The sequence below is a fragment of the Hipposideros armiger genome, unplaced genomic scaffold (assembly GCF_001890085.2).
Source record: "Hipposideros armiger isolate ML-2016 unplaced genomic scaffold, ASM189008v1 scaffold_16, whole genome shotgun sequence".
Lineage (NCBI taxonomy): Eukaryota > Metazoa > Chordata > Mammalia > Chiroptera > Hipposideridae > Hipposideros > Hipposideros armiger.
This window is the reverse complement of record NW_017731366.1, coordinates 1,697,061-1,710,313: the sequence shown is the minus strand read 5'-3', so window position 1 is coordinate 1,710,313 and position 13,253 is coordinate 1,697,061. Positions and strand designations below refer to the sequence as shown.

At 39.0% G+C, this 13,253-nt stretch overlaps 1 protein-coding gene and 1 long non-coding RNA gene across 6 annotated transcripts in view; one reads left to right on the top strand and one right to left on the bottom strand.

The window, feature by feature from the left end:
• The window catches only part of LOC109373349 (uncharacterized), a 44,797-nt gene extending 33,071 nt beyond the window's left edge, over positions 1–11,726 (bottom strand). The window contains exon 1 of the long non-coding RNA XR_002122207.1: positions 11,581–11,726. This is a non-coding gene — a long non-coding RNA (uncharacterized LOC109373349). The remainder of the gene's footprint in view (positions 1–11,580) is intronic.
• The window catches only part of SCHIP1 (schwannomin interacting protein 1), a 731,629-nt gene that overhangs the window by 501,834 nt on the left and 216,542 nt on the right, over positions 1–13,253 (top strand). The window lies entirely within an intron of this gene.

The window sequence follows — 13,253 nt, the reverse complement described above, 5'->3', positions numbered from 1 at the left end:
TGCAAGGGTGAAAAGCCAATTAGGTCACAAGCGGAATTGCCCAGGCAACGGCCTATCAGAGCAGGAGTAGAGCTGGAGCTCCTGGTTGGCACAAGCTTTTAGCCTTTAGCTGCTGGTCCATGGGAAGGGTGTCTGTCCAGGGGCTGAGGGACCAGACAGTTGGGAGACCTGGGGAGCAGCTACAACTAATTGGTTTGGGAGTATTTAAATGTTTGATAGGGCTGTATCTGTGCATGCTGATATATCGCCTCTGCACAAATCACTTCCTGTCTATAATATAGTTACTTTTGTACATGTCTCTCTTTCCCTGCTATCTTAATAAGATCCTTCAGAGGAGATTGGGAGCCAGACTCTTTTCTGTGTATGACAAGAGTGCTTTCCCTGGATGAGTGGATGAATGAATAAATGAATTACATAAATTATTTCTTCTTTCAAGGTCTGGCTTCCCTACTCTTGACTTAAAAAGTGTTCTCTATTGAAATGAAAACATGCCAAAACTTAGGTAGGGAGGGACTTTTTGTAATCTCAAACCTAGTCCTTTGGGAGGATGATAGGACATTGAAATAGCCATACAGGTATCAAACCTTTTTTCTTGAAAAAAGTTATCATTGCCATAATGGATGTTTGAGAAAAAGATGAAAGTATATTATTCCTTGTTAAGAGTTTGTTAGTTTTGTAGATGAATGTGGAGTACAGTGGGAAAGACTTCATGCTAAAATTTTTTTGTGGTTTTTGATTTTGAAAAAAATGGATACTACATTGGTAGTGTTTTAATTTTGCAGTGGTTTAGGTTTAAATTAATACAAGAGAATTGAATCTTAAGCATTACGCTGGCAAGTCTTTGTTTTTTCTTCCAAAGCTAACTGAAAAATAGAAAAGGAGAGAAATCCATAAATAGTAAGGAGGAAATTAGGTGAGTAATTGTTTTGTTTTTTAGATCAATTCTCAGAACCCAAGAAGTTACCAAGCTATAAGGATAGGGACATGTAAAGAAATATGATTTTTATCTAGGTCATAAAATTTACCACTGTTTTTCTTCCTTAATTTAAATGTAGAAATAATAGGTATCTGTAATTTGCCAACTGAGCAGGATCAGAAACATGGCATCAGGGGTTAAAACATTTATTTTTTATCTAGAGAGAAATTGGCATTAAAGAAATTTATCAAGGGACTACATTTTTAAAGCATGCATTGCATGGCTGCCCAGAACAAAAAGAAAATTCTAGTATATTAAAGTAATAATTCCTTTTGAACTATAGGTATTAATGTAAGATGATAGAAACAGACCAAAATAAACAATTTTCAAAGAAGAAATGAAGGCCACAGTATCATCTTGCCTCTCTAATGTTTTATTGGTTGTAGTTTTAGCTACTTGTGTTCTCAAAAGAAAATCACCTAGAATTCTCTTAGCTCAATCTGAATCTCTTAGCAAAGTTGACTTACTAATATCACACTGTTGATAATGAATCAAATGCAGGATTTTTCTTTCGAAGCAAGCGAATGGTTTATTTAATGCAACAGCTATTGATCATTGGAAGTAAATAGTAAGTTACTATAACTAGTCTACATTAGACTTTGGGATATTTTTAGTTGTTCTTTAATAAGATTCTGAAAAGAATTTGTGTTTCTCTAAAAGCATGTTTCAGGAGCTACCATGTTATAGACTATTGCTAGTCACTGAAAATGTAGAAATAAATAAAGAAGATACTCTGTGTCATTCTGGAACTCAAGCCTTAGTGTAGGGAATAAACACTTCCTCAGATAATTTTACAATGTCTGAGAAGTTTCATTATAGAAGTACCCCAAGAGAAAAATACCCCCCTCTTTGCTAAGGGGAGAGGCAGGAGTGGCCAAGGGAAGGTCACTTAAGCAACCTCTGAGCTAAGTCTGTAAAGAAATGGAGACATTAGCCAGCCAGGAAGGACATTCCAGACGGGGAGAAAGAAAATGCGGGCAATGCATGTGGAATTACAAGAAGCACAAACTCAGACTGGAAATCCTTAGAGGAAATTCAATATTGAAATTAATGGGACACACAGAGTCTATAAAACTCCTTTCAGAAAAATCATACATAGTAAAATAATTCACATTTTCCTTTTGAGGGTTATCATTGCATTAAGTTCTCAGTTGCTGTCAATAAAAAATATGTGGAAAACTCCCCAAGAATTAGCCATAAAAATACTTGGGAAAATTCCATCATTAACCATTATAAGATATTTCTATGATGTTTAATATTTCTATCCTTTAGAGAGTAAATAAAATGCTAAATGGCTTATACCCATAAAATATGACAAAGATTTGCTATGTTTGAATATTTTTTGAGGAGTTACATGTAGTCCATATATGTATCATAATATATACACTTCAAAATTACCTCCTTATAACATAATTTTCCTATACAAATGGAGAAAAAAATTACGCTTACATCAGTAATGTTGAATTTTCATTCCTTATAAAGTAAAATGTTTTCCTGTTCTCAAATACTAAAGTCCTCCTTCTGAGCCCAGCTAAGAGTTGGGCTCGCCCAAGAGACATTGGACTATCCTTGCTTCCTGAATTAATGTGACAGTCTTATAACATTATATGACATTCTGACCCTAACTCTATATACCTCATTTTCCTAACTGTAAAATGAGAGGGTAGACCAGATGACCTCTGAGGTTTTTCAGCTTTAACAGTCATTCTACAACTTTTTTATTTCAAGCTTGGTATCCCAAACATGGCATCCTAATGTCTTTCCCAGCACATGTCAGTGAAACCACTTTTTCGGCACAAGTCTCAGCCATGGAGATCAAGGGTCTTATTAACTGTAGCCTGCCTTGTCCACCTCACTTAGGTCATAATAATATTTCTCCACCCCCAAGTGGAGTACATTAGACTAAGACTTTCTTTTATAGACTTTCACCCAGCAAGGGTAGCTCATCAGCCTAAGTCCAAGTCGTAGTGCAGAAAGTATATGAGAGACTCTAAGGTGGTAAACAACCAAAGTATATAAAAGCTTTCTCCCGACAACCCCCTATGGCTCCATTACAGAAAACAACAATCACCTACAGGGAGTGCTGTGTGTCTGCCACTTGATAGCATTATATTGTGTCTATTGAGCCTGCCCCACCCAATCTCTCCTGACTGGGTCTAGAGCAGTGGTCCTCCAAGTTTTTTTATCACAATCCACTTCATCAATTAATGTACAAATATATTCTTACATGTATATATTGTATGAGCTCATTTATTTATGAATTATATTCATGTGATATCAAACTAATAAGTTATATAGATTATAAAATATATACAAAAATAGAAATTTTAAAAGGAAGAGATTTTAAAAAATTAATAGATAGAAACAGAAGTTAAAATATTCTTCCTGAATCCTCGTGGATTATCTTCTTTGCCCAATTTTGAGACCATTGACTTAAAGTGCTGACTCTTCTGCATGACCCAGAAATTTACATCTTAAATTAGCCCTTTACAATTTTTTGTAAATCTTAATAACTTCTTATTCAAAATCTTAAAATACTTGAGTATTTTTAAATCTTAAGTTTTGATATTTTTTGTGACAGGCAATCAGTTTCACTATTTTCAATAAACAAAAGAGGTAACTGAGGGTCCGTTTTACCAGGCAGGTAGTATCAGATCAAGTCATTATGAGTAAAATCCTTGATCTACCCCCACCCTCCAAAATCTTGCCCTCATCACCCATTTTTCTCTACCATTCGTTTATTGGATCCTGAATATGCTTTCCTTCTTATTGGGAAACTCATTGAGGTAAGACAATAAGATAGTGATGCTGGTTCAGAAATAAACACTCTAGAAAGTATATAATTATCATTATTTTCTGATCACACTTTCTTTTCTTTTTTCTTTCCTTTTTAATTCTGTTACCCAGCTTCATCAGTCAATTCAGTCACTGGATTGAACCATTAATAATTTTTGGCTATTTCCAAAAATCAGACCGATATAAAAGATAAGATTTTGGTCTAAAGATAAAAGAGCAAAGGTTTACCATCCCTGAGACTATTTAAAGCAATGTATCCTAGCATTCTGGCAGTAAATCCAAAGAGGATTGACAGCATCTTTATAATCAGTGTATAAACAATTTATATATTAAAGAGCACCATATGAGCCTATGGATTTTAGAAATTGATTTTATTTCATTATAGACCTTTCTCGTAGGCATTAGTCATTCCACATAGATTGAAAGTCAATGTGATGTGCTGGGCAGGGCCTTTGGAGGACTTTAAACCAGAGTTCTAGCCTCCACCCCATCATTAACTTGCTGTGTGACCCCGAATAGTTGACTTGCTTAACCTTAGAGTCTCAGTTTCCTACTCTGCAAAATAGGCCACTATTAACCTCTTAACCTTGTTGTGAAGATGGAAAGTCTGCACAGCTCTTAGTGCACTGCCCAGAACATAGCAGATACCCCTAAATGGCAAATATTTTGCTGCCCTTTGAAATTCTTAAAGTTTATGATTTGTATCTCTTTTATTCCCATTTAGTCCCAGCATAGTATCGTCTCTGGAGTTCATGTTCAATATTTTCCATTGACTAATACCGGTAACCTCCTACCCTTTAATTTTATTTAATTTCCCAGTAGTAAATGATGCTCTGATGCTTCTTACATTTTGGAGAGTAAAGGCACAATAGTTCGACAACTATATGACAATAACAACACAAAGTCTGTTTGTGCAGTCCTGTCCACTTTCCAGCATATGGGACATCGATTCCCAGGGTCTGAAGTTATCTGAGCTCTAAGGTACAAATGAGAAATGGAGGTCCTCTAATCCTGCTTCTACCAACAACTGTGTATGATAGATCCGCAAATCCTTTCTCAGGGTCAATCCCACAATGCAAGTCTCTGTGTCTGGGAGGTCAGGCCTAATCTTCCCCATTTGGTGATTTAGGTAATCCTCTGGCCTTCATTTTTGGGGATAAACCTTATCTAATTCCTGAGAGGAAAGCAGGGAACATTCGTTTTCTATCCATATATGGCCGGATTAGATTCTGTGTGACAGTGTGTGTATGTGTACATGAAAGAAAAGCAGGAAGTCAGCTGACTCTTCTATAACTCTCTGCCTTTATTTTTAAGCAGCCTGGACCTGAATTTTAATCTGTCTTGCTTTGGGACACAAGAAAGCAGATTCTTCAAAAATGTCAGAGAGAAGGTATAGCCTTGCCATCTGAAATGCAGAGAGGCTCCCTGAGATGACCTGGTTATTGGTTTCATCACCATTGAATGGCCAGGAAGACCCATACTTCTTGCCTTGATGGTGACTGACAAATACTTTGAAAACCCTCTCCACCTGATTCCTCCCTCTGAACAGAAAAACATATCAGATTAATCTATGCTGAAGCAGTTCTTGCCAATGTTAGAAAGACAGCTGTTAAATTTGCATAATCTGTTTGGAAAGTGGCATGTCGTAGTGGACAGACATTTTGGTGTTTTTCATTTACTAGTTATGTGACCTTGAAAAAGATGCCTAAAATATGAGCTCTTGCTTTCTTATATGTAAAATGAGGGAAGTAAACCTACCTCACAGATGTATTGGGAGAATTGCTTGAGGGAACACATGTAAAAAATGCCTGGACAGTCCGTGGCACATGGTAGCCATTTCATAGGTGTTGTTCAATTGGCATCAAATTATGAAATGAAATTTCCCGCTTTGGTTTATCTTCCTATTTCTATCTCATCCCTCTAACATGGAAATTTGACAGAAATTTTAAGTTCTGTTTTTTTTGTTTTGTTTTGTTTTGTTTTTAAGCTTGCCTGACTTATTTTCCTTAAGGACAGAAATACAATAACATTATTTAAAATTTTTCAATAATTTCCAAATTTAGGCAGTTTAAGAATATACTGAATTTTTGGAATATGATTTCATGTGAGAAGTAAAGTTCAAATACCTCTTTCAATGTAAGAAAAAGGGTGACATTTTAGCATAAGGTAAAATGTATTCTTGAATTCACAAAGAATCAGCAATTGGCTAGTACAAAAGAATTACGCTATTGCTTAAAAGGCAAACATAAATTTATCTCCAGAAGAAAACTATATTAATTGAGCTTGGAAATACTGTTGTATTGTCAAGTATAATAATCTTTTTTTAATTATTATTTTTTATTGTGAAATACACATTTTTTAGAATTAGTTTCAGCTGTACAACACAGTGCAATAGTTATACTTTTTACCCCTTGAGGTGACAACCCCCTTCCCCCATTAAGTTCTGTTTTTAGGACCATTTATCATTGATTTGGATTTGGATTCTTTCGGATGGTTAATTATTCAGCACTAATGATCTTGGCGGCAGCAAAGATAGATTTTGAAGACTCACCTCTGTGTGAATTTTAATAATTATAACACACACACACCCATATTTGCATAGAGCTATGCTCTGCAAAAGGCTTTCCTGTCTGTTTTCTCATTTGTTCAAGAGTTAGTACAGTTATGCTCTTACATTTTAACATCAGTTTCATGGAGATGAGTTTAAATGGTTTTCTGTGGCTGGATTCAAATAAAGCTTTTTATTTTCAAATCTGCATTTGAAAATGGCAACCATATCCCATGACCTATCTCAGAAATGACACCCAAATAGTGTAGTGTTTCAAAAGAAATTCAGAAAAATTGCAAGCGTCCATTATGGGACCAATGTCTAACATTTGCCTTGGCTCCTGAGCTAGTGTAATTCATCTGAATAGGTGGGACGTGTGCAGTTTGCAGCACACTGGGAAATACTCAGAGGCCCACTCTCCACAGTGGACAGCCTGCCAAGGAAGAGAACCAAATGGCATTCTCTAAGAAATGAAAATATTGGCGCTTAATTCTTTACGGCCATTTTATTGTAGCACAAAGGAGGTCCACATTAAAGTAGAAGAAGGAAATGATGTTGCTACATGTTTACATTAAATGATTTTTAACACTTACGATCCCAACTTGAACTGGACCTCCAAACAGAGTTCATTTTTGTAGCTTTATTGTGTAAGTAGAACAGCTGAGGGGAAATGGAGGGGAGGAGATTTAGGGCCAGAGGACCTGGTTTTGAATCCCATCTCTGCCATTTACTGACTCTGTGATCAGTGATTTTTAACTTTTTGGAGCTTCTGTTACCCTGAGTGTAAAATGGCAAAAGCACAATAAAAATTGCCTCATGATGTATTGGGAGGATTCAATGATATAATGCATATAAATAGCCCTTCATACACTATAAAGTGCTAGACAAACTTTAATGTCAGTGTAGTAATATTACTGTGAATAGTGATAATAGCAATACTGGTACCAAGGTCTTTGCATTGCTATATTCTAAGGAAGGATGGCGGTATCTAGTCCAAACCCCTTGTACCTACATATACACGCACCTCTGCCTCCATGAAACTTCTGTCCATTCCTTCCTCACGTTCAGTGCATAACAAGCATAATTCCTTCTTCACACAACATAACACTCACTGCATCTGAAGACTTCAACTACATCTTCCTAAGAAGCCTTCTCATCTCTTTAATGTTCTCCAAAATATGTATAGATTATTCAAATGATATGGTTAATTTATTCAGTTAATGAACATTAGATGAAGGGTTACCCTGTACAGGGCTCTGTGGGATGCATTACCCAATCATATATCCCAAACATGCAGAGATTCAGACGCTCTAAGGTGTGGCTGGAAGTAAAATACAAATGGAATATCTGAGGATATAAAATATTGGGGTGGACACAGGGACAGGGCACCTCTTGCCCATGGGTTGCAGATTGTGGAGCCAATGGAGGAGATGGTATCAGGGACCATCTCATGGAAGTCAGCAAGCCAAGGGTACTTAGCAGATGAGAGAGGCTATGAGAACAAGGACTCAGGAATAGAAAGAGGGGAGCATGAGGTCTGCAGTGTAGAGTACGAGGAGCCTGGAGAGATGGCTGTAGCACACAGTGGGGTAACTATTCTTGGGTGGGGTGAGGAAAGTGCGGAGGAAGGGGCTAGTCCTGCTTGTTTCAGTGGGGTGGAGGGATGTAAAGCACTGAACTTTAAGAAGAGTGGTAGTCAGGTCTAGAGTGGTCAGGGATAGGCTATTAGTTGATTGGTGAAGTTTCTATGTGCTGGATATTGTGAATGGCACAAAAGCAAATCAGCCCCTCCAAGGAAGAGAAGTTAAGGCTTAATGAAACAATATCTAAGAATTAAATGACAATACCTGCTATAGGTGTTCACAGGGAAGTTATTGTTCTGATTTCCAGAAGAATTTTTTGTTTCCAAAGAACCCTTGAAAAGTAGAATTTGTTACCTTGGCGAATTTGCTGTGATCCAGAGTCCATGGTTCAGCTTTGCAATTTCTTTCTTTTTTAAAAAGATTTTATTGGGGAATTGGGGAAGGGAAACAGTGTGGGGGAATTGGAGAAGGGGAACAGACAAGTTGCTGTCCTTCAATCTTAGTTGTGGAGGGCACAGCTAGCTCAGCTCCAAATCCAGTCGCCATCCCGCCGGCTGGCGGCAGCTCGCGGCTGCTCAGCTCAAGGTGCCATGTTTAATCTTAGTTATGGTTGGGCATAGCCCACCATCCCATGTGGGAATCGAACCAGAAACCTTGTTGTTAGGAGCACGTGCTCTCACCAGCTGAGCCATCCTGGCACCTGTTGGCGGCTCAGCAGCAGCTCAGCTCGGGCACAGAGTCACTGGCCCATGTGGGAATTGAACTGGTGACCCTGTTGCTCAGAGTTCGCACTCTTAACCAACTGAGCCACTCAGCCAGCCCAGCTTTGCAATTTCTAAAACCAAATTCTATAAGCATGTCCAGAGTGCCTCTGACCCTCTGAGGCAGAATCGCATTAGCCAAGCCCATGAGATACAGAGTGCCAACAGACTCATTTACAATGACAGCTATTACTGTCATGCATCCCAGAATACTCAGATGGCACACCAGCACATTCCCTTGCTTCAGGCAAGCCTAGATGGGAAGTCAGTTTGTCAACAGAAGGTAGCTTGGTGAGCACAGGATCGGAACGCAAGGAAATAGATGATTGACTGTTTAATGGCATCAGGCTACAAAAACTGGATATATACTTCAATCATAATAGATATGTCCCTGACTATCTGCGAACCTCCATAGCTTTAGACCCCTTCTGCCCTGGACAGGGCTCCTCTAGGTATGACTGATCGTTTTCTCTCTGATTCAGATTTTTTTCCATGTTTCACCTCTCTAATTGATGCTTTCTTCCTTAGACTTGTTTAATATATTTTAATTCACATAAATAGCCCTTTATGTATTATTTAGTGTGGGCCTAGGACCTCTCTCTTCTCATCCAATATGTGTTGACTTTTATGGTTTGACTCTAAGAGACCTATCTTATTTCTCTGCTTTATCTAGGGGCAGAGGTGGGTGAACAGGGCAGTGGACACCTCACCACATCTCCATTTACTGATAACAGTTACAGTGAATTTGAACACAACCTTCACTTTCTCCATTCAACAGAGGAACATTTCTAGGTTGTCAATGTCCATCTTTAAAAGCCACACCTGTTATTAAACACAGTATTCCAGGTATGGTTTGATATGCTCTCAGAAACAATCACCAGTCCACACATTTTCTGAGACACTGTACTTCTAGTAATGGACTCTAAGATAGAATCTGTTTTCTTAGCAGCAAAATTGCATTGTTTATTTACCTTGAACTTCAAATAAACTAAATCTCTTAAATTGTCTATTTCAGATAAGCTATATATCCCTGAGTGGTATTTTTCATTTGTCCCCATTGAATTTCATTTTGTATGCTTTAGCCTATCATTGCAGCCGACCAAACATGTTAAAACTAGTTTGCCACTGCTTGGGAACTATGTAAATACCTGAGCATACATCATAGACTGAATTTCTACAAGTGATTGTTTTCTCTAGTTGGTGCAGACTATCTGTATTGCTAGTGTGAATAAATGCATCAACCACATTCCTTCATGATCTTTTTCTCTTTATCTATTTGGAGAGTTTTATGAACGATTTTTTTTTTTGCACTGATGACCACAAAAGGATTGATACAAAATTAGCTAAAATACTCATCTCACACTGATCTTTAAACAGGTCCATAAGGGTACTTAGTGCTTCAAAAGTAAATAGATAGAACACAGTTTTGCAGATTGAATAATGCCTACTAAATTCAAATTAAAAACTAGCTTCATTATTTTATAAAATTGTAAAATTATTCCTGTTTTCCTTACTTTTTCAAGATTGGTGCTTATCTCGTGGCAGTTGAAATATAAGCATTCTACAACGTGGGGTAGAAAGACTCAGATTGTCAATCAGACAAAAATACAAGAACACCTACCATATTCTAGAAACTTAAGGGGAATAAAAACTGAAGCAGACAAAGATCCTGCCCCCAAGGAGCTAATTCTCTAGTTGGCAAGAAGACTAATGAGACTATTGAACTGAATCTTGATACGTCTCTGACTGACTGGTCCCCAAAGCATAGCTAGGCTAACAGCCCCAAAAAGTTTGAGGTAGAGAATGTCCACCGTAACCAAACATTGCCTTGATCTTATTTTCTGTCTTATCTAATGTTTTATGGAGGGGATAAGACTGAGATAGTTTTCATTTTTAGAAATTGCTAAGAGGACAAGACTATCCACATAGGCTGGAGCTGGAGAAGCCATGACTCAAGCATGAACTTGAGAAACATACTTCCTTCCACTTAATACTCCCCCACCCCAGCTTGGCCTTCTGGTTAAATTTATCTGAAACAAGGAATGCTGCCTACTATATGTACCAACAGTGTCTAAGCCCCAGGACCTTGGTGAGTTAAAAAGTGCCCGTTACATAGACTTCTACAAAAATAATGGGTTGACACTTGCTTATATCTACATCACCAAAAGAAACAACTGGAAAAGTTCTTTCCAGAACAAAGTGATAGACTATTCTCAGTAAACCCCATTTCACACTAGAGAATGGAGAGACTGCTTGCAACCTCCAGAACGACCGTTGTACTCGTACAACAATTTACAGATTCTACCTCCACCAGGTACCCCCTGTATGTTTAGGTAGCTCATTCTGTCTCCAGTGTGGAGAATGGATTGTGGGGAGGTAACTTGGAAGCCAAGACCACTGAGGGACATGTTACCATATCCAGCAAAAAGATGATATAGTATCCACGCCAGTGGGATTGGAGAAGAGATTATGGATCTGAGAAATTTGAATAAGTAAGAAGAAATAGGGTTTGTGTATTGGGTGTGCAGAATAAGGATAGGGATCAAAAAGTGGTGCCCAGATGGCAGGCTTGGGTGAATGGGTGGTTGGAGGTGCCATTGCTGTGGAGAAGGGAAAGTCTAAGTGAGAAGATGATGTGTCAGTTTTGATACGGTTGTATTTACATACTCTGTAAAATATTTAAATAGATGTATCCATGTCTTAGGTTGGGTTCTCCTAAACAGATTAAGAGTCAAGAATCACGTGCACATGGTTTAGAAAGGAAGTGCTACCAGGGGACAGTAGTAAGGAAGTGGGGGAAACAGGACAGGGAGGGGAGGGAGTTAAGTAAGCATGTGATCTCTGGCAAAAGTTCCATAGGACACAGGCTTTTGCCTGAATTCTGATGGATAAGATAACATCTCACAGTTTCCTCACCTGTGGCAGCCATGGAATCAAACAAGCAGCTCAGATCTCTCTTCAGGAGAAAGCTTTCCACAAGGAATACGATTAGTTGTTAGCAGTTAGCTGTTGGTGCTTCTTTCCAGCTTTCTTTCTCAGCTTTCCAGCTGACAGCATGTGCCTCCCAGGCAGCCTCTAGCAAACAACTGAACACAGAGGTATAATTATTAATATAATGACTCATCATTTCTAGGACTCCTCTACAACCTTTGCACTGGAGTACCCACCCCATTGGATGGGCCAAGACTTAATCAGTGCTGCAAAGCAGTCTGAGGTTCCTTCTACCCAATCTTCCTTCCTTTCTCGCCTTCCACAGGTGTCAGACCTGTGTCATGGTCTAAACTTTGTCTACTCTTAATCTGTCTCTCCTTTCCCTTTCATAGGCATTACTCTCCAATAATTACTTGCACTTCTAACTTCATCTTGGCATCCACTTCCTGGCAGACCCAACACTCCACTCAGTACAAGGGACCTGGGCTTTCATACTCTGCACCCCACAGTCACTGGTTAAGAGTTGACAGTGGCACAAACCTAGAGGTAGGTTGGGGGGTCAGGGCCAGGCACATCAATTCTTAGGAAGTTACAACTCTCCATGCATGTAGGCATTGCTACTCTGGTAATCCGAGGATAGCCACAAGGTCAAGCGCGAGGAGCGTGCTGGGAGCTGTGAGACACAGAAATACTGAAAGGAACCCAAGGGGGTCTGGGCAGAGCACCAGCATTTTCTGCTACATCCAGTAAGGAAACTGGGTACCTATATGGTCTGAAACACAGCAGAGAAATCTGGGCTCAAGATTGGAAGCTATTAGTGTGTGATTTTGAGTAAAGCCTAGAAGATATGGTAACTGAGACTGAATAGAGAGTGCTAAGGAAGGAGAGACAACAGCCAAGGAAAGAACCAGAAAGTAAACCAGCACTTAAGAGGCAGACAGAGGAGAAGCTAGTGAAAGGAAGACGGGCAGAGGAAAATCAGATGAGGGTGCTGTCAGAGGAAGCCAGGAGGAAAAGAATCCAGAAAAAGGAGTGTTGAACAATAACAAATGCTCCCAAGGTCAAGCAAGGTCACAAGTGAAATGAGTTCAATGGAGAGATGGAGAGGCTGGAAGAGGAGAGGGCGGCCTGCCAGAGAGTTGAGAGTTGAATGGGAAGTAAGGTGGAGACCCAAAGTGCCCAGTGCTCTTTCCGAAAGCTTGTCATAGGATAGAAGGAGAGAGACGGGGCTGTGGGGGAAGGGAGAGTCGATCCTTCTGCAGGTTCTTTGTGAACAGAGGACCATGTGCTCATGAGAATTTCCAGTCATAACAGTAAACTTCATATGGAAACGCAACTCCATGACAGTCCCTATATGAAGTGCCGGTCAGCAGTGTCTGTCAGAACAAATGATTTTGCTAATTGTGTGTCTTCATAGCCATTGCACTTTGCCCTGGAAAGCCATTAGAGCTAATGTTCCGATGCTTTTTCCTACTTTTACCCACTGGACTGGCCTGAGATAATACAATTGTTTAGCGCTGTTCATTTTCCTGTCTTGTCTAGAAGCTCAGTTGCTTGTAGTTGTTGACAGAAACAAAAATGGAAAGCCACCAGAACTAAATCAGTAGTTCTCCCAATTTGGTTTCTTTGGGAAGCAGGAAAGATTTTACAGTTTTAAA